The sequence below is a fragment of the Cydia strobilella genome, chromosome 22 (assembly GCF_947568885.1).
Source record: "Cydia strobilella chromosome 22, ilCydStro3.1, whole genome shotgun sequence".
NCBI classification, from domain to species: Eukaryota; Metazoa; Arthropoda; class Insecta; order Lepidoptera; family Tortricidae; genus Cydia; species Cydia strobilella.
Window position 1 is genome coordinate 353,741 of NC_086062.1, and position 23,293 is coordinate 377,033.

At 36.2% G+C, this 23,293-nt stretch overlaps 1 protein-coding gene and 1 long non-coding RNA gene across 3 annotated transcripts in view; one reads left to right on the forward strand and one right to left on the reverse strand.

Annotated features, from left to right (window-relative positions):
• Positions 1-8,779: 8,779 nt before the first annotated feature.
• LOC134751575 (zinc finger protein 184) overlaps positions 8,780-23,293 on the forward strand; it is a 146,945-nt gene continuing 132,431 nt past the window's right edge. The window contains exon 1 of one of the 2 annotated variants that reach the window (XM_063687042.1): positions 8,780-10,534. The gene's annotated coding sequence lies outside the window, so the exon portion shown is untranslated. Of the gene's footprint in view, positions 10,535-21,892; positions 22,488-23,293 lie in introns of those variants that run through there. The other variant, XM_063687043.1, reaches the window with a different exon arrangement.
• Positions 10,625-11,431, reverse strand: LOC134751560 (uncharacterized). Its single transcript, XR_010128680.1, has 2 exons — positions 10,754-11,431; positions 10,625-10,720 (listed from the first exon to the last, which is right to left on the reverse strand). It is a non-coding gene; the product is annotated as an uncharacterized LOC134751560 (long non-coding RNA).

Consider the following 23,293-nt stretch of genomic DNA (forward strand, 5'->3'; position numbering starts at 1 on the left):
CCTCCCACTGGGGGTTGATGACGATGACGAGTCTGCGAGTCTGCGCAGTTGCTGGAGCGGGACGGAAGAGTACCTTCCCCCCGAATTACTACAGACATGATTTAATACTAGTGATTTCATTCGGCATTACGTGTCATTACGGGCTATTGGTGATTTTATGGAAGAAAGCGATTGGTCGGGAAATTTGGCCAATTTAATCATCAGTATCGAGTTATGCTAATTATTTAGCTGCTAAATAATCAAACCTATTTCATATCCATATCATCATATCCATTCTGCCACCGTGGACTTGCGTTTCACCCTTACGTCGTTACTCTGCCACTGATTCGTACTAAGCGCTATGCATCCAGTTTTATCATGCGAACGGCTAAGGAGTGGAATTCACTTCCTGCAAATATATTCCCAGTCCACTATAACTTGGATATTTTTAAATCGAGAGTGAATAGACATCTTTTAGGTAAGCATGATCCATCCTAGACTGCATCGGCACTTACTATCAGGTGAGATTTTGGTCAAATGCTTGCCTTTTTGTAATAAATAAAAAATATCATTTGAATTTACCTGCTAGAAAGTAGAAACAATTCCAAGAAAACATCAAAGACAATAACAGCATAAATCTGAAGAAATTTAAAGGTGGAATAGGGGAATTCCGTGTGGGTTCCCTTTGTTTGACATAATTATTGAAAGTCATAATGTAATGATTGTCATATTATCATTAGTCATAATTCTGAAACCGTTAACTTTTCAGGATTTTCCTCGGGTTATATAGGTTAGGTTAGGTTTGTTTCTGAGAAAAACCAAATTATGACTAATGATAATATGACAATCCACATTATGACTTTTAATAATTATGTCAAACAATAGAGACCCGAATTCCGTAGGTATTCGACTGATATAAGCGGAGACCATACCTAACCGTGGGACGTATGCATTTATGTGATGATAATTATGATTTGCTATTGTACGCTCCTAAAGTAACTATATGAGCAAAGAGGCAAGAATAGCTATTTATGCAACAAGTGCGGAAGGTGTATGATTTCCGACGAGTGGAATTTTATTCACGAGCGGACAAAGCGAATCATCTTTACGCACGTGTATCATACAATGTTTTACTATATCATGGCAAATAAGTTTAATTATTAAAAGGAGTGTTTTAAATCGACACGAGTTGCAAATTACCTATTCGCACGTGTATCGTACAACGTTTTACAGTACATATGGCCCTTTAAACTTTCGACATACGCACGAAAAGTGCTCTTTATATATACTGTAAAAAAAAATTGAAAACAAAAAGCACTAGTGCGGAAAAGTAGTACTTTCCGCATGATATGGCTCCGTAGGAAACGCACTTTTCGAGCACATGCATTGTAAAGTATTTTAATAGGCTGATGGTTATTATGATAACTTTCTTCATTACGTCCTCAAAGTCTGGTAAGACAAATATATACAAGAATGTCACTCAATCTTAATGATTAGATAAATTATTATGCTCATGGAGAGGAAAGGGGACGATCGATTCTCCATACAAATATAGTCCTCATTTTCCTCCCTGGATAAATACATGTATTTAAGTTGTAGTTTTATTAATTACTATTAAAGTTAGAAGCGAAAAACAGAATACATACAATTCTTTAAATGCTCCTAAAACTTGTAATAATGACAAAAATCGAATTGAATCAAACGGTCGGCAATTCGGCATAGATATGATTAAAACACATCGAATTGTGTAAAAATATTTTCAATAATGTTAATATCCAGAGAGGAAAATGGGGACTGCGTTTGTATTGCAAAGGCAATTTCGGGGCGATCGTCCCCTTTTGTCTTAATTAAAGTAAAATCAATAAGATTGTTAAATATTCCCATTTCAGGGACTACTCTTTTCATCTCAACTGCTCAAACAAATCCTACAAAAAAATAAAATTTTGTTTGTTTCATTACAAAATTGAGCATGAACTGTAAGAAAAATAGATGTCATTGACCTCTTCATTAGTTTTGCTCATTTTCGGTAGCCTCGTCGAAACAGGCCTTGGTAACCGAAGAACCTTAACAGAATGATGTAAAGTTCATTGTGCTTCAGCATACTGCGTCCGTCCTATTCTCGGTCGAGATGAGAACACAGAATAGAATTAGTGAGATAATTGGTGCCTACGATTTCAGCATCACAAAACAGTTTTTAGGGTTCCGTACCCAAAGGGTAAAAACGGGACCCTATTACTAAGACTTCGCTGTCCATCTGTCTGTCTGTCACCAAGCTGTATCTCATGAACCGTGATAGCTAGACAGTTGATTACAGATGATGTATTTATGTTGCTGGTATAACAACAAATACTAAAAAGTGCGGAACCCTCGGTGCGCGAGTCGGACTCGCACTTGGCCGGTTAATCTTTATATCTAGGGGAGAATTGGTAAATATCGTATCAGTTTTTATATAAACGTGGATATTTTACACTGGTTTAAAACTACAACAAGCATTATGCTTACACATACGCACACAAACAAATATTATCAGTCCGATAGCTGACGGGGTCTCCGACATGGCTGAATTTGTCGGAAGCGCCTTTCCGATATCGGATGTCGGAAGGCGTCTATGACAAAAACAGCTGCAGAAGAGTGGTATTGGCGTTACGTCCGCCTTTTTTGCGTTATTTATTGTTTTATAGTAATAATGATTTAATAAACTCATAAATAAATACAGAGAAACACATATATCTTAACTTTTACTTCCTTTCGACATCCGATATCGGATCGGACAATGTGAAAACACTCTTACGATGAGATGTTTGTTTTTCTGCAGTGAAATGTCTGTAAAAGGATTTGAACCCGGCACCTTCTGCTCCGTATGCTGCGTCACTACCGTCTAGGCCAGAAAACTTCTTTATCAAAGGCTTTTAAACTGGATTTTCTGTCTCTTAATACTCTGTGCTAAATTCCTAATCCATCGGTTAACGCAGCAACCTTTGCCTACGTATTTGGCATACTTCGATATTTCACCGTGATGTCTGCATGGTTTTGGTTCATATCCCGGCCTTGTGTGCTTTGTGATTTGTATTCAACATATATCTACTTACTTAAGATTAACTGAAATAGATGTCATATACCAAAGAAAAAGTAACCAATCTAACCGGCGTTTCCAGCGTCTTGACTTGACCACTAGACTTGGCCACGTCGGTACCCGTCCCTACTTAAAATAGTTAAAATGTATCAATTCGAAAGTAACTTTGTCTGACTGTTACCTACGTTACATATATGCTTACGTGGGGTCCCTTTGTTTGACATATTCCAAAGTCACCAATTGAAAGTCATAATGTAATTAATTCTGAGACCGTTAACTTTTCAGGATTGCCATAAGCCATAAAACTATATGGGAAACAATAGAGACCCAGGCTACGTATTTGGCATACTAAGATATTTCACCGTGATATCTGCATGGTTTGGGTTCATAATGTTCATATCCCGGCCTTGTGTGCTTTGTGGTTTGTATTCAACATATATCTACTTACTTAAGATTAACTGCAATAAATGTCATATACCAAAGAAAAAGTGACCAATCGAACCGGCGTTTTCAGCGTCTTGACTTGACCACTAGACTTGGCCACGTCGGTACCCGTCCCTACTTAAAATAGTTAAAATGTATCAATTCGAAAGTAACTTTGTCTGACTGTTACCTACGTTACATATGCTTACGTGGGGTCCCTTTGTTTGACATATTCCAAAGTCACCAATTGAAAGTCATAATGTAATTAATTCTGAGACCGTTAACCTTTCAGGATTGCCATAAGCCATAAAACAAATCTAACCTAACCTAGGTTAGGTTAGGTCCTGAAAAGTTACGCGTTTCTGAGAAAAACCGAATTATGACTAACGAAAATGTGGATAAACAATACATTATGACTTAAAACTATATGGAAAACAAAAGAGACCCAAGCTACGTACTTGGCATACTAAGATATTTCACCGTGATGGCTGCATGGTTTGGGTTCATAATGTTCATATCCCGGCCTTGTGTGCTTTGTGGTTTGTATTTAACATATATCTACTTACATAAGATTAACCTGAAATAGATGTCATATACTAAAGAAAAAGTGACCAATCGAACCGGCGTTTTCAGCGTCTTGACTTGACCACTAGACTATCCGGCCACGGCGGTACCCGTCCCTACTTAAAATATATAAACTCGAAAGTAACTGTCTGACTGTTACTTACGTTACATAGGCTTCGTACTTCGCATACTTAGATATTTCACCGTGATGATTACATGGTTTGGGTTCATAGGCCTTTTGTGCATTGTGATTTATATTAAAAATACTAACATACATACTTAATCTTATTAATGCTAGAGTAACTCTGTCTGTCTGTCACTTGTTCGCGCATAAACCGATTAGAACCCGATTAAGATGAAAATTATAAACCACGGTTTTCACACCGCTGGGGTAGTAAGGTGCCTGTTGTAAGAAAAATAGGTACATTGCTTGATCTAAGTTTGATTCAAGAAAATAATACTCGAATTAAAAGTTTTAAATTCATGTTTTAATAACACTAGACTCTACTCATAGTGTTGTGTTCCTGCCGGTAAGTAAGGTTGCCAGAGCTCAACGAGGGAGAGGAGTGTTAGGGTCGGCAACGCGCGTGTAATATCTCCGGTGTTGCAGGCGTCCATAGGCTACGGTAACTGCTTACCATCAGGCGGGCCGTATGCTTTATTGCCACCGACGTGGTATAAAAAAAATGTAACATTTAACAATGATTGCTGCGGTTAATATAACGTCAGTGGTAAACAAGCAAACAGCCGGTTGGTAAGTGGTCACCGGAGCGTATGGATGCTGCACTGCACAGACGTCACTACACGGCGAAGCTTTCTCCAAATCAACCCATCAAAGTTCCACAAACACACTTAACACATCTTCTTACAATATTAAATTTGTAACTTAAGATTCCCCGGCAAGCAAATTTCACCTTCCCATACAAACGGAGTTTTGTTCTCATTTTAAAAATACGTGTTGGATTGTAATGAAACTTTACACATGACATGAGGTATATCATCGTCTGTAATTAGTTTATATAGCTTTAGTATATACATAAAACAAACGAAATAGAGCAAAAACAAGTTTTGTATGAAAAACTTAAATTCACTGTATTTTTTTACTATGGTATCTGAAGCTACATAAACTAATTACAGACCTAGATACCTTATCCTATTGTAAGTAAAAAGTTTCAGAGCAATCTAGCTAGTCGTTTTAAAATGAGGAGGAATTTCACTCACTCACTCTGAGTGAGAATAAGGTGTTTCACTGGCAGATTGGTGATGACTGATGATGCTGTTACATAGGTACGTACTCGTATTAAAAATTGTCAAAAACATCGATTATGTACGAGTAAGTTTTAATTACGAAATTCATGGAAAATATGTATTTAATTTTTTAGAATACCGTACCATACCGTGAAAGAAATGAAGTTATAGTTAACGCTATCTCTCCTGAGGCTCACACACAATGGCCAAGCGCTCAGGCACAAAGGCCACGCGCTCACACAAAAGAAATAATGGCTTTTGTTTAACAGAATGCCATTGTTAGTACAGGTAAGTGAACGAGCTCAGTAGAGATAGCGTTAACTATACAAATCGATAACTAACTTAATTTCGGTAATAAATATTTATTGAAAATGTCTGCAAAATGAGCTTGTACGGTAATATTGTTGCTGACGTTACAGGCGCCATTTTGTGAGGCTTTATTCGCCAATAAGTTGGGTACAGTCAGCAACGACAGAGAAGTCATTATATTAACATTTCCCAGTAAGTTAACAAAAATGTTGGGTTTAGTGAATGCTGATTAAAAATATTGTAATATTGGAGATATACATTTTTGAGTTCACTGTATATTAGTCAGCATAGTATGAATAGGTGTAGATTTTATTTGGCAAGTATTTGGTCATAAAATTGATTTGGAATCCGTCCAAAACAATTAAGCTCATATCGATATTGCTAAAGAACCTCACTGTTTTTCTATCCCACAATAATAATAATAATAAGCCCGCAGGGCAGCTTGTGGCGAGCTGTTGGGGAGTGACGACCCCACGGACCCGAGTGCTCCAGAGAGTCGGTCAGGGTCTCCGTCTCCGGCGTGTCTTCGTCGGTCGAAGTGGACCCCAAGGGGACCCGCAGGACTCTCAGCTCTGGCTTGCCTTCATTGGCCGTCCAGCGGGGAGTCGTAAGAGCTATATGCTCCAGGGGTGGAAGTGAAAGATGCATAAGACGCGAGTTGGCACAGTGGCTGGCAACAGCCACTGGGTAGAAAGCGGCGCACACCTCTCGACACCCCTGAGCCGCTCACACCGGTGTTGCTCCTGGTCGTCTTTACGACGGCAGTTTCAGGGGCCCATCTAGTCAGCGGCGAGTCACCGCCTACCTCGATAACGTGTACAGACATTGTTATGGCAGGTGTCCGGACCTCTCAGCAATAGCCCAATCTTTTGACCAGCCAAACTTCAATCCATAAACCGGTATACTGTTCACTTTTTCTACAATAGTCCCAATGCCTGCTGCGACCGGTTCATGGGTGTCTATTGTTGCGCCTGTGAACGGGTTCCAGCAGGCATTCTACATGACATTAAAGCTCTCCAAGGGGCCTCTACGTGTTGGATCTATATCCCCACGCAAGCCTATCAAAAGACCGGGATTTATAGGCCCGTGAAATCCAGAAGGAGATACAAATAATAATAATAATATATTCTTTATTGTGCATAGTTAAAACAAATTTAGATACATTACACAATGGTAGCAAACAAGCGTGCGGCGTGCTTGACGGTAAGCGGACACTTTGTCAATGCCGCCGCCGTTTCTTTGATTAAATGAATGACGTTCACCGCCGCATTACTGCCGCGATTATGACAGGCCGTATGCTTGTTTGCCACTGAAGTAGTTAAAAAAGCGGCCAAGTGCGAGTCGGACTCGCGCACCGAGGGATCCGTACTTTTTAGTATTTGCTGTTATAGCGGCAACAGAAATACATCATCTGTGAAAATTTCAACTGTCTAGCTATCACGGTTCATGAGATACAGCCTGGTGACTGACAGACAGACGGACAGACGGACAGCGGAGTCTTAGTAATAGGGTCCCGTTTTTACCCTTTGGGTACGGAACCCTTAAAATACATATTTTGGTGCGTTGTTTCATTTGCTACCATTGATGCTGACTATACCCAGCAATAATGACAAGCAGCCCTGTAATCCTGCGTACACGGACAAACGGACCCTCATATTATATTTATATACGGTTCCGATTGCCATAAAACTATGTAACGTGCTTTATGTACTACATAGAAGATATGTTCAGCTCGTTGTTGCTTTCCTTTGTTTGAATATGAACTCTGATAAAAACCGGCCAAGTGCAAGTCGGACTCGCGCACCGAGGGTTCCATACTTTTTAGTATTTGTTGTTATAGCGGCAACAGAAATACATCATCTGTGAAAATTTCAACTGTCTAGCTATCACGGTTCATGAGATACAGCCTGGTGACAGACAGACAGACGGACAGACGGACGGACAGACGGACAGCGGATTCTTAGTAATAGGGTCCCGTTTTTACCCTAATAACTTATTAGAAAAGGAGTTCCGCTTGTAATATTAGTTGTAGTTTATTATGCCACACGGCCCAGGTATCCGATTTTAGGGGGCAAAATTACCGTTATATCGAACTCAAATGGATGCTTTTGCCATATACTAGTGTTCTTGAGATTATTCAAATTTTTGTAGTACTTTTGATATTTGACAAGCAATTTTGTAGATTTTAGATCTGTGGGCACGCCTGTGATAAGTGAACACGGTAGTTTATGGATGCTTGCAAGTTTAGAGATGTACAGTCAAGGGCTTACTTATATATACATTCCCAAAGTTTTAAAAAATATGTGTACCTACGCTCTTACACCTTAGACAAGAAAGTCGTGTTCACATATTTTTGAGCCATTTGTCTGGATCGATATTTTTGCCTTCGACTGTACCTATCATATGGGCGTCGCTTTAGGAGTAGGTATTATGACATGAAAAATTACTATTTTATCGCTAATTCGGAACTTTGAAGACAACTTTGACGAAACGATTGTCTATATATGATGAAGATCTGTCCAAAGTTTTAGTCATATATTGTTGTATTTTTTTCGAGAACAATTTTTTCTGCTCAACGATATAACAGAGGAGGATACGACGGAGGATTTTTTCTCTACGACCGAGTTTTGGACCCACGATTTTAGGCCGCCACACACATACGAAAGGTTATAAGAAAAATTGCTACACCCCACCGGGGTCCATGTGAAACTTTACATAATTTGTAACATCTATGTACATACCATGGTTTGCAATAAAGATTTACTTACTTACTTACTTACCTAAGTAACAGTATAAGAGTCAAACACATTTTAGAAAAGTTCCTTTCTGTGTACAAATTTGACAAAACAATAAAATTTAACGACCCGGGTAGGGTACATAGGGTACATCACGTTTTTTCTTATTTGAGTGTCAAGTACTCAAAAATGTATCCCGCCTGTAAAAATTAGCTTTTCTTTATCTTAACTTTGCAATGTCTACAGGAAAGACGTAAACGAGTTAACCATATTGTCCGTACAACATGAGAATGACCCATCCCATAAGTACAAAATCTTGGTTAGATTTGATACTCTTTCGGCTATCCTAACGCTAACGAAACGAAACAATCAGCAAAAAAAATGCGTCAGTAAAAGCGCCTGAATGTAAAATACAGTCAGATTGAATCGATGCAGTAAAAAATTGCTCAATCACGAATACGCATGCCGTAATACATACAATCATACATACATATGGTTATGTCGATCGCGAAATTAAACAATACATTGTTCGTAGCTAACTAGATTTGACAGCTACGTATGTATATTCCTGGGGTGGCAACGCGTTTTTATGTATTTAAATCAATATACAATAATGACATTTTTTTATATAAAGTTCCACCAAATTGTGACCTTATAGAATTGATTTAAGTTTTAGTTGCATTAGATTCCAAATTTAGGTGGGTGTGTTCGACCATGCCGAGTTTTATAATAAACACGCAAAATCATTATTTGATGATTCGGCGGCGCGGAGGATGAGTGGGTAGGCCGGGGTGGGTGGGGACCTCATTCCACAATCATCGGGGAGAACGGGGATGCAGCAGCGAGTGCAAGCCTCAGTGTGCCGGGCAGGGCTGCTGACTACGCGTGCTTTACCAACTACGCATCGCGAAAAAACACCCAAAAAAACAAAAAACCACCAAAAATATATAAAAAAACTTTCGAAACAAAAATAAAAAAACGGCCTAAACAAATCCAAAAATAATAAACCAATATTTGGTTCCAAAATTTTTTGAATTTCCCAACGCATGCGTCGAAGCAGCCGCCTTTCACATTCACGGAAATAGTTTTTATGCAATAGACTTTATTAGTATCCACATAATCAGATAGTTTTAAGTGACTAATATACCATATTCAGCAACACTTGAACTCACAATAGACTAACAACCAGTTTTCGTTTCTACAACTTAGTGTTAAGAGCAACTAGAGGCAGTTCGGCTCGGATCCGTCGTGAGGGCTTATATCAGCGACCATCCGAGAAGACCTTCCAAAATAAGAAGAACAACATCAAGAAGACCCATGGGCCGCAGAAGAATACCATGGACATCTTCTAGAAGGAACCACCAATAAGTTAAATGCGGAAGAGGCTAAAGAAGATCAAGATTTCATAGCAAAGGGGAATCTAGCCAACAAAGCATAACAACTATCGCCATTTGACGATAAAGAAACACGTTTTTTCGCAATAGAACAAGTTTTACGTTTATATCAACCGTTATTACAAGGAAACAATAGAAAAGAAGATTTAAGAATTTGAGTTCTTTAATTACATTTAAACAACACTGGTTAATTTTGGAACTTTACGATTGATTTACTTTGAGTTTTATACGCAAGACTCTCTATATATATTATCTAGTGAATAAATTTAGTGAAAGACTCTGGACTAAAGGTTAAGGCTAAGTGATATTTGAACATTTGGCAAATAGTTTTGGAATATTTCGACCAATTTCATCTTCCGATCAGACTGCAGGGGATGAAGACAAATTGAGAAACAAAAAACTCGTGCCTTGATTCGGCCTTAAATTAGTAAAAGGGTAAGATAAAATTACGCCAAACAAATTCAAATATTAAAAAATTCAAATTTACCAAGTTTACCTACTCGTTGAAACGACTTCTAGATTTCTTTAATAGTACAAAATTAAGATAAAATTAACATTAAGAATTAGTTAAATTATTGTGTTATTTCGATACCTGTAACGTTTTATATGAGTACTTATAAAATTTAACGGGCTATACAAATAACAAAAAAGACAATACAATAGACATCCGTACAAATAATATACACAATATTGTTAACAATCAAGAATTTATTAAGAAAGAAGAAGAGAAGACAGAAGAACAAATCTCAACACCATCCAATTGCTATCCAGACTGAAAACTGCGCGCTCTCCACTCAAGATTATACCAAGTAAGTCCTTAAGCATATACAAATGTAATATTTCTGCCATTTCTTTAAAACCAACGTTCGGAAGTGAGACCTCGAAATTGAGTGCAACTGCAATTTGAATACAAATTGCGTCGAAAATTTCATCATCACCTTTCACGTATCCCCCTTTCACGCGTTACTGAACTATAACTTTAGCTATCATGTCCGCTATGTAGGTTTCTATAGAAAACTGACTGAAACGCGTACAAGCACTATTCGCCTCTCTCTCGTTTTCGTGACTTTTGTGTGTTTCGCTTACATCAAAATAAAGCAATCTTAGAACTATATCTTCAATGACATCATTGTCAGTTTCGTTTTCTTAATAAATTGCTTATTTAAATTCATCATTATCTTTAAAATCATTTTCTTGATCTAAATCATCAAGAATGTCATCTTTTTTTTCCTAAGCGTGTGTACCTCAAAAGACACGTGTTCCTCTGACGTCTGTAAACGCCAAGAATGCTACAGAAACATTCGCCACAACTTTCGGTTTCGCCAAGTCAAGTTCAGGTTTTGCCGATGATTCGGCTTGGGCGCTGTGCGCATGTGCAAGTCATCGCAGTCATTGCCCAGTCAAATTATTGATTGCGGCCATGTTGAAAACTGGAGGGGGAGTCATTTAGCAGCGCGATAGTTTTCACAACGTTCAATTATGCAGGGTGGGGGTGTGGGGGTGAAAAAATTATACATCAATATGGCGTATTGGGGATTTTGTATTAAATTCTATCGGAAGCGCGGAATTTATGAGGGGGTTCAGTTATAAAATGGCGGTTATTTTGAATATCCTTGATGAATTTTCATGGCGGGTGGAATTGGAATATTCTGAATTGATTTTGAATCGAGTTGAATATATTGTATCTACCTTTACCTATACTTATACTATTAGAGGTATTCTAGGTAATGAGAGGATGTGGCAAGTCTTTTGTATGATTTTATGAAAAAATCGAAAGAATGTCAGCAGTAGTTTTCATAAACGATCTAAAGACACTTTTTACTTGATGTTTAGAACAAAGTAACTTTAGGTTTTCTTCAACTTCTTAGCTTAAAGTTACTAATCACATGTCATCTCCGCGTTCTTGTAGAGGTATTTCATCTCCGCGTTCAAAAGATTTTAACATTATTCAGGTTTTTATCGCCCATTGCTCAGCATAGAGTCCGTCCAAGCTTACTTTGCACCGTTTTGAATAGATCGTCATATTTTCAAGGAAATTTGACATTAATGATGGCACGTTGTCATTGCAAATGCTATGCATTACTATGCATAGTTAGCTTGATCCTACTTTAGGCCTGTCTTCGAGTACAGACGCCATTTTTGGTCTTGAGTTGATGTCATCCAGAAGTGAAAATAAAAGACGGAAAAAGACGGTTATGCCCAAAACTGCATAGATCCAAAAAATGTTCTACAAATCACAGCATCTTGGACTATTAATGTTTTTTATTTATATGGTTACTCATTATTAACGATGTATAAATTTGCATGCTGTTTAAACAGCTGAAGAAGGTGAAACGATTGTATGTAATGTACACAAAGACACCTATAGGGCTTACATATACACTTTGATAAATTTAGTGACTAACAAGAGGGACGCTGCTGTACGTGAGACGCGATAAGATATATCCTATCATTTCTCACGTATAGCGGCGTCCCTCTTGTTAGTCACTAAATTAGGATAGTGTAATAAGTTCTTAAGACACGTATTGTACCTTTCTTCTGCAAATAAAATTATTTCTATTTCTATTCTATTGAGCGATGGTGGACATGGTGGATGGTTGGTACTTGGTAGTATCATAATACGGACTATACGTAAGCTAGTATATATCTGGGGTTTTCCTAACATTAGAAAGAAAGAAGAAAGAAAGAAAAGACATTTATTGTAAAGACCTTCTACAAACAGCGCCACCTCAGTTACAAAAAAGAACTTACTCGCTAAACACTTAAAGCTAGGTACAATGGTAGTTATAGAAAAAGGAGTAAGGTAAGGGTTAATGAATAACAACAAATTTTGGCGCCGCTATAGTGGCTACAAAAGGACGCCACTCAGCATATGCTCTGGTATAAATAAATACCACAGCGCTGGTTTTCTGTGGCACCCCGGGAGGGTAGCTTAGAACTATTTGGGATAAATATAAAAATACAAATAATATAAATACTTACTATAAAGATACAGATAGGTTATAGATTCATGTAGGGTAAAATGCTATGATGGTAAGGGTAGGTAGATATTATTAGTATTATAGACATTATAAGAGGTAGATAAAATAATAACTTTATGTATAACTCTGGTAAAAAAAAAAAAACTAAGCGACGATTTGAGAAATCCATGGGACGCAACGAGCACGGCAATTGCAGGCTAAAAAGATATTTTTTAAATTGGAGTTTAAATGTGAATAGTGTCTTAGAGTTACGTATAGGCGGAGGTATGTTGTTCCAGCATTTCGTAAGTAGAAGTGATTTTGCCATTATGAGTGTTAGGTCAGGAATAGGTAATTATTTCTAGACGGCCGCGAAAAGGGCGGTGCAGCAAAATCTGAATGCACATCTGTAATTCTTATTATGAGTCCCTAGCAAGCTTGGAATATTTCTCCTTCCCATACAAACGGAGTTTCGTTCTCATTTTAAAACTACGTGTTGGATTGTAATGAAACTTTGCACATACAATAACATAAGGTATTCCTGTACCTAATTAGTTTATATAGCTCAAGTTTATAAACCAAAAAATAAAGCAAAAACAAGTTTTTTATGAAATACTTACATTTGCTGTATTTTTTTAACTATGCTATCTGAAGCTACATAAACTAATTAAAGGACTAGATATACCTTATCCTATTGTAAGTACGAAGTTTCAGAGCAATCTAGCCAGTCGTTTTAAAATGAGAGCGTAACTACGTTTGTATGGAGAACCGAGCTTGCTGGGGACTCTTAAACTTCATTACAACAACCATCACCACAAATTCATAACCGTTACATTTACGTCAGGAAGAACTTTAAAAACGATCATAATAACTGCGTATAAAAAACAGGCAATCCCACTCGACTAATTACTAGCACTAACCACTTGACAAGTGCGAAGTCGAGTTGTAACTGGCGAGCGAGCTGGCGAGTCGAGCTCCAACGTAACTTGGCTTCAAGTAAAAACAAATGCTGTTAATAACGTTATTTTAATTCGAAGCTAACATGGTCACTTAAATACATTATAACATTTAGGTATAACTATTGTTAGCTGTGTTGTCCGTTGCCTCGCTGGGTGAACGACTTTCGGAAGAATGCGGGTCACTTCTGGATGAGATTGGCTCAGGACCGGGATAAGAGTCATACACGAAGAGAGGCCTATGGTCAGCAGTGGGCGATAAAAGGTTGGATGATGAACTATTGTTAGAAACGGGGTATTATCCATGTAGATATTTTTTCTTCCCAGTTCTTCTTCAGTTCAGTCAAATACTGTATTGATACCCCTGCCGCTGCCGGCTCACCATCCTTGTTTACCATCGATATGAATAAAAACAAGCCAACGAATCGCCCGTGATTCAAACCATGAAATTGTTATAAGCTTTTTTGCGGCAAGTCCACTTGACAGATTATATACTGGCATTACAGTTCTAGTTCTGTAGTTAGTTAGTTCTTCGATTCTAGTATTAACACCCCAGCCGGCTTGCCAGTGAGCCGTGCGTTTCTTTTCTTCCATTTCTTCCATCATGAATGAAAACTGGCTCACACGAGTCCACGAATCGTTCATACGCAGTGAGCCACGAGAATGTTACATGCGTTTTTGCGGCAAGTCCACTTGACGGATTACTGGCATTACAGTTAATGTGATTCTAAATGACAGTTGCAGCGAAGGTGATATAAAAAGCTCAATAATAATAAATAAAAGCAACAGCTCTATCCAGTTTCTCTGATTTGTGGAATTCTGTACGAGTTATTTGAATTCTTGAGTTCTTCTATGTTCTTTGTAAAAATCTTTAATATTTTAGTGATACACTGATTTAAACTTTCACGATTTTTACTCATTATTATTAACAATGACGGGACTTAAGACGTGACGGGACTTTATTTTAGTGATGACGTTTTAACGTTTAAGTTGACATTCGCGTGCCTATTTAGGTGCAATACCTGTTTGAAAATTAAAGTTTACTTTAATCTATATTTAAAATATATACTTACAAAATGATGTTTCAAGAACAGGCGTCCAAGCTGCGGAAAGTTTAAAAAAAATGAAAAAGTTCTCGAAATTTTGAGAATAATTACATAAGAAGTAAAGAAAATGTCTATTTTGAAATGGAGAGTTTCACTCCCATTAAAAAACCATGACAAGTTACTTTCCGAAATTGTTACATGTGGAAATTACGCAATTTTGGAAACTTATCGGTACGGCACATAGGTAATTTTAATTAAAAAATAATCTCTTTGATAACTTGTAAATTACATTCCTCCCGATTACTTTTCTCAGATCTTGCTAATAAAAAGCCGTTATTGAGTTTTTATGACGTATTTAACGTTTTTCACTGCTTGTAACTCACAGCAAGAAAATAAACATAAATCTTAGATTTCTGATAGTTTTACTACTCTTATTTGGGTTAAGCGTATAAACATAGGATACAGAATTTAATCAACTGTATTGAACGTTACAGTTTTCTATTTAGGCTTTTGAATCCATGAAAAAATTAAGAAAGCTCAAAATTTGAAAAAAATAAATTCACCTAAGAAAACTGACATTCCTAAACGATAAAAATTGTTTTCCAACTCTTTAACCTTTTTCGTTGCCGTCACACAAAACATTTGAAAAAATCATCTATAATGGAAAATAATACTATTTATCTGTTTTGTTATTATTCGAAATCCACTGTTTTGTAATATTTCAAATAAATGATTGCGAGGAAAAAAAGTTGTTAACGAATTAAGCAAAATTACCTACTGATGTGCCGTCACCATGTGTCCAAATTAGCGATATTCCCCCATGGAATTTTTTCGGAAATTTCTCATATTTTTGTATGGCAAACAAAATTTTCCATTTCCATAATCAAACTTCCCTGTACATCCTGTGAATTTTTCCTATAATTCTGGGAACTTTCCAACGTTTTGGAAACTTTCCGCAACTTGTACAGTCTATAAGCAACATGCACGCCGGTTAAAAAGGCAATATTTATGCGCACATTTTTTTTTAAATCTTTAAGCGAGGTTTAGACTAGCAAGAACTTGCATGCACGTTACATTGCTGACTACTAAGGTAAACTGCATTCAAAATGTTTATCAGATACCGCAATGTAATGAAAATTCCATGCAAGTTCTTTCTAGTCTAAACCTCGCTTTATTAAAGAGCTTTATTGCTTAGTTACTTATGCGCACATTTGAATACTAACTTACTTACTCCTCTGAAGCAGCGACCCAAAGTGTGTCTTGGCTTGGCTTCCAACACGACTGCTCGCCACTGATACCAGTCTCTTTCTCTTTCTCTCTCATGTACATTTTAATTAATATAAAACCTAACCCTAAAGTCTATGAACACATTTTGTAAAAGGATTAACCCTTCGAACGACCACATGCACAATCGCAGCCAGTGTCGCCATCGGTATGTTATTGAAGAATGTGTTCTCGGTAAAAACGACGAGCGCTCAGATGGCAAGTGGCTCTACTTTATTTTCAACATGAACAGCTCTATGAATGAATGAATGAATGAATATTTTTATTGCGTGTAACACATGGACACATATTTTATTCTATCCAGTTTATTTTATTTGTGGAGTTTTTAATACTAGTTATTTGACATAATTTTATAATACAGCTCTGTTTTATTACGTAATTACTTACTACGTATTAACTACCAAAAGCAACCGTCTTCGCCCCACGGCGCCGTGGCCCCGGTGGCTTAGCTGTCTACTTGTCTAGGCATCTGCCGCAAATGCAGAGGACGCTGGTTTGATTAGAGCCCCGGGTACTGAAGGTTTTAGTCACTTTTTCTTTCGCATGTGACCTATATTTCAGCGTAGCGACCTACTTGTTATGATGAAAGTTTAATTTATATCTTTTTATAAATACTAGATATATTCAAACAACCTGTTTCTACAATTTATACATTGTATACACTTTAATTTATCTTGTTTAAATGTCCAATAATTTATTAAATAATATTGTTTTCATATATCCGTTATGTTGAGGTTACTAGATGAGTATCTACTTACCTACATTGTAATGTGTGGACCTATGTTGTCTTTTAATAAACGGATTTATTATTATTATTTATTATTATTGTCAGCGTGAACATAAAACTAAGGAAGGTAAATAATAGGTACATATAAAATAAAACTAGTAGAAGTTTATATTTTATGATTATGGTTCATACACCAATCAACGTAGTCCTATATTAGTATAAATAAGGTTGTGTCGTGTCACTGAAAGACTTTATATTGATTCTTAAACAAATATGAAGAAAAAATACTTTCAGGATACAGCACAAATATGTGTCCTTCCCGGATTCGAATCCAGGACCACCAACAGATTTAAAAGCACAAACATATTTAACAATAATAGACATAATGTCATTAAAATATTGCTAACAATCGCTGGCCACATACTTGCATAAACATTAAATAAATACTAGCAGAGCAACATTCCATTCGCACGCGCATCGCGTCAATTTTCTAACGCCATCAAGTTTTTGTCAAAGAAAAATGCGTCTTATTACATTACGCAATTGCCTGACCATTGGTAAACCTAGTTGTAAAGGGGTAAGGACTAATATTGGTCAATTAATGTTGTAGTCGTGTCGTGTGATGTTTTGCGTATGTTTTGCGATTGTGATTGGCTTGCACGATGTCGTGATGTGAGGTTTGTTCCGTAAAATGAGGAACGCTGAAAGATGCGGAAGATATAGATTAGAAATTGAGGTCTTAATCTATTATATTATCTATTTAAGTTATTGGTGAGACAAGTAGGGTAAACGAGCATTATTTGGTGACACGCCTAATTCGATGATACAAGTTTTGAAGCATGACACCCAGGAAAGCTAGTGAATTAGGGCCTTTTAAATGGGACCTCACGGCTTCACGGCATCGGCGGCTTTGCCGTGAGGCCCATTTAAAAGGCCCTAATTCACTAGCTTTCCTCGGTGTCATGCTTTAAAACTTGTATCACCGAATTAGGTGTGTCACTAAATAGTGCGAGTTTACCCTAAGCGCATTCAATAAGATATACAGGATGGAAAAATCTGTGTCTTTTTTATAAATAAATGTTTAACGTTACAATCAGCAAATAACCGCAGTTTTTATCAAGCTTTATGCCAATCGATATCGTTCCTATAAATGATCAAAATCTTTAAGAGGATTTTATAAATCCCTCTGATTCGTTTATTTCATACACACATATGTTAACAGGCTTACGTAATTAGACTGAAAAATATTGAATACCTATATGATATGTATTATAAGATCTAATCTAACTACACACTACACTTATTGTAGAATTTTAATAAAACTAACGACGGTAGTAAATTGAGCTCATCAAACATCAAACATTTATTCAGCAAATAGGTCACAGGGGCACTTTTACATGTCAATTTTTACAAGCAATAAAATTGTACTTATCAGGTTTTTCAAAAGTCTAAAATGTGTTCAGCCTTTACTTTTTGGGGAGACTTATTTGCCCCCAACTCCTGAAACAAAAAGTGCGACGGCGCGAAGGTGTCAACGCATGTGGCATCCCAAACTAGAGGCCGTCCCAACCTCTAAGGCACCAGTTATTTTAAATATTGAAATTAGTTTAAAAACCATATTTTAATACATTTCTCTTTTCCATTCTGTAATATTGAAATCGAATTAAATTGAAACATTTCTAATAAAACGCTTTCTATCTTATAATCTAAATTGATAAAGTATTTCAATATATATACCGTTAATAACCGTGCTAGATCATCTGTTGCCCAACGGCTGCGTAGGAGTTTCGAATCGCGGTGCCCTTTCACACGATCCTTTTCGTTGCATAGGGAATTTGAAGGGCATTAGAGAAACCAAAATACCAATATATTTGTCACTTAATGTACACAAAATGAAGTGTAATTTTTTTTCTAAAAAAAATGTCCTAAAATAAAAAGTTATGGATGATCTGAGATTTCGTAGTTGTAATCTTACCCTGTATACATCGATTAGTGTATTTGGAAATGTTGCCTGATGCGTATGGCAACTCTAATCATGAAAAAGAGCCCTTGAGGCCTCATCATCATCATGTCAGCCGATACACGTCCACTGCTGGACATAGGCCTCCCCCAGGGCTCGCCACTCCGACCGATCCTGTGCCGCTCGCATCCACCGAATTCCCGCGACCTTCACCAGGTCGTCGCTCCATCTCGTTGGAGGCCTACCAGCAGTTCGTCTTCCGATACGCGGACCCTTGAGGCCTACTTACAACTTTTTTCAATTTTTGAATTTTTAATGCTTACTTACTTCCTTACTACTGTGGCGCAGCGACCCGAAGCGGGTCTAATTTATTTATTTTAATTGATTTGCTGTTTAGAGGTTTTTATAAAAGTTCTTCTATTTTTGCTTATTAGAGGTATGTAAATGTGTGTCAGTATATACATTTTCGAACCATCTAATTTAAATAGGTGCAGGCAATAAACACCAATCACCAATAAAGTAAATTTAACTACCCAGATCCGGAAAAATTCAATTAAAAAGGCATGAACTATAAACATTTCAAAATTCGTACATTAAAGAAATTATTAGGAGCCAATATATTAAACATACATAATAATGTGATTACTTATTCATATAAATATGATTTTTTAAAATCTTCAATCACAATCAACTTCACACTTTAAAATTTACAACAGATGAATCATGCTTTAAACTCCAATGATCGATATTAATAGTCTCTACCTCGTAAGTATTAAAGTTTAACTAAGAATAATAATAAAAAAACAAGCATTTATCTTAGACAAAGTAATCCATGTACCTAGTGTTTAGTACCTAATACATGTTTACGTAGTACGTAGTACCACTGTATATATTAAAAAAATACATAATTATTAAAAACTTAAATAACTATTATGTTAGTACCTAAACATAAGTGTTGAGAGGTCTGGACCTCTGCCTGATTAAGGCACTGTCCCATCTCTGCCACGAAAAAAGTTATTACATTTTGACTAAGAATTAAAAACAAGTTACTTAATTATTATTTTTACAGTAGCGACTATACAAGACCGGCATAGCCCAAAGCTAATGCAGTTACCTACTTCAAATAGTTTATTCAAATAAAATAGACACAGACCTACAAATATCTTAGTAAATCCGGTACACAAAATATAAAGTAGGTACATTACTTAAAGAATTTTAGTGCTACATAAATCACATAACCCACAAACGCTAAAGAATTCCCAAAACGAGTTCCGAACGCCGATTCCCACACAAATACCTTCTAAAGTACAATTATACCATAATATAACTCGAAGATTTCTAACATTCAGTGTCCTAGAAACAACGTACGCCTACAGACACCCATTTCTTTCTATAACTATACCTAGCTAAATTTCATAGTGAAATAAGTATAAGAACTTGCTTCAAAAATGTTTAAACCTATTTAATATATCTAATTTCCCTGCCGATCCAAAACCGGCTCTAAATACTTTATAATAAAATTAATTTTCGTGTATATTGAAGGGGTGGTTAAGACGCTTTGGATCGTGTCTATCGGTTGTGCAGGCCAATGCACGATGCATACAACTAACTAGTGATGGGGCAGAGTCGTTGTTTTTGAGATGCTGGTGTAACGGTTATGTTATTGATAATAGTAAGTCAAAGTCAAAGTCAAAGTCAATATAATCTTTATTCAAATAGGCCTAGCAACAAGCACTTTTAAATTGTCAAGTTTTAAAGTAGACTTACTAGTAAATCACTTTATTGTACAAAAAAAATGGTTGACATGAAATTCATATAAATGTAGGTACAAAGGCGAGCTTATTCCTATAAGGGATCTCTTCCAGCTAACCTTAGAGTTAGTGGAAAATTCGAATTAGATAGACAAACTTACAGAACGTACAATAATATTTAAAAAGGAAAACTACAATATTAACGTCTACGAATGACTAAAATACATAAAAATAATCACGTCATGAAAATATTTGTAGCATAGAAGTCATGACCTAAAGATTTTGTTATAATAGTATTATTACATTGTATTCGGGTTGTTAAGGCTATCTTAAGCATTGGCACTTGGCACTTAACCTAACGGAATGCCAACGTAATGCATTAAAACTACTGAACGACTAATTAGCTTTAAGGGGCCCACTGACTTTCAGTCCGCCGGAGGATATCGGCCTGTCAGAACAAAAATTTGACAGTTCCGAACAACTGACAGGCCGATATCGTCCGGCGGACTCATAGTCAGTGGGCCCCTTTAAGTAATTGTTTGTGTTGATCTCAAAAAGAATAATCAAGCACACCGAGATCTGAACGGGAAACTAACTTAGTTTGCACTGACTTCCAGATATTTTTTTTTAATTGTTGTTTTTTTCAGTCGATTGCCCTTGTATATGTCGGCGGCCGATCGTAAGATTAGGCATATCGTGAAATTCCTAGGCATATCATGAAACGTGAAGATCTTTGAGCTGCACTAAGCTCCTATTTCTGGACAGTTTGCCCTTCGGGCATCTAAAGCAACCTAACGAACCTTTCCTACCTATCTATTGGTTCAATGTGACTATCGTCAAAATATTACACTGGAACAAATTTTCTTCTTATTCTTTGCTATAAAGATCATAAAAGTAAAAATATTTAGTTTCCAATGTAATAACGAAATTAAAGAGTTAACGAAAATAATGTTCTTCAAAATGTTAAACGGTGGCTGAAAAATGGAGTCAGGATCCTTAGTAAGCATAGATAAAAGGTTAATGTTTTTATGACTGTTCATAAGTAACGTGTCGTTATTTCAACGAAGTTACAAGAAAATACCGTTGCCGTTGGGCAACGGCTCTGCGACTCTCGCGCAGAGACGGTGCCTGTAAGCGCTCAATATAGGCTAAAACATATTATTATATGCAAGACGTTTCTTGTACTACGCGAAAATTAGGGTTGCCGACTTATGCATTTGAGTAGTCAATAAAAAAAAAATTGTTATATAAAGTTGGAATCGTAGTGAAATATGTATAACCCTGTGATTTTATTGCAAGTATAGATTATGCTTGATTTCCTATATTTTTTTAACCAACGATCATTCGATACAGTTTTATGAATTTTATTGTAGACGTGGTTTTTATATTTTATTCTTTACATTTTTGACAATAATCATATAATTTCAGAAATATTGATAGTTAAAAAACTTTTCGGTAACTGAAGCTTTTTTTGAGAAACAAGGATGTGTAACCTAAGTACAAAAGAGCCAGGTCATAGGCCTAGCTTCTAACGCTAGTTCAACCCTACGCCTGCAGGCAAATATGAACGAATGTAAGTTGACTTAGAATAAGTATGTTCTGCAATCGAGAGCTGGCCAGTGTTAGATCATAATGTGTTGAAACAGCATGTGCGCCGCCCGCTCGACAATGAAAACAAACCGTTTTCAAAACTAAATTTCGAAAATCGAACGTTAATCTAAACCACAGACGATGACGTGGCGCGAAACGGTATTTTTATTTTTCGAACGCGCGCCGATTTGAGCGCCCAAAAAATGTGTCTTTTTAAAAACCGAGTTTAATAAACGTGTTTTTTCGCGGCGAATATTTTTTATCTTGGCAAATAAAAATTGTAATTTAAATACAGCGGCGTGAAATTGATAAAAAGATTTTTAAAGTTTCGCAACGCTTGGTAAAATTTAGTGTTTGCGATAAGGAATTTCGCGGCTCTAATGTGTAGACTGTTTAAATCTGTGAACTTTTAGGGATAAAAATAACGTTTTTAAATTTAAAAAGTGAATTAAGGACTTTCAAAGTGTCGGATCAAACCGGAGACAAAGGTTTGTTGTGTTTATTACTTTTCGTTTATTTTATTTTATTTTTTCAACTATTAGCCTAGACTTTCTATTTCTTGTCTGTTTTTATAAGAGACCACTTGTCCTTGTGTTTTAGCCGTTTCGTTGCGGCACTCGCGTGTTCGCTAAAATTGCGAAATAGACGATATTTATTGGACACTTAAACTTAATCCGCGAGTGTTTTAGAAATAATGCTGTGATTTTTCTTATGGTTATATGAATAATTTTCTTTTAAATAACTGCGGCCTGATTTTAAGGGGTTTGTAAAAATATAAGAACCATTGTATCATGTTTAATGCAAAATAAATAAATTTAAATCTAGTCTAAATGGCGAAACGCGTGCGGAAAAAAGTGTTAATTGGTTTTAATTTGTCTAATTAATACCGATTAATAGTGGAAGGGTATGGAATTAGAAACGTAGATGAATTTGATTTTGGAAAAATAAATAACCTTCTTGTTTTAAGATATGCTAATTACAATACAAGAAAAACTAGTGTACGTACAAGAACTCAATATTTTTTTAATTAGGTATCTGAAATTCTTAATATTACCATAATTTCTAGTACTATTAAATAAATAAATGTATTTTTGTGTTATTTTTATTCCAAAATTCATGGAAAGTAAGATTCAGTATTTACATATATTATAATAAATACATTTTTAAATAGGTTTCTTTTTTTAATAGGCAACTTTCCTTTGCCCTAAATTATATAAATACCAAAATAAATATAAAGCTCAGGTTCATTTTTTTGACAGAAAGCTTTTCTCCCAACACTTTGTTCTATGTTTTA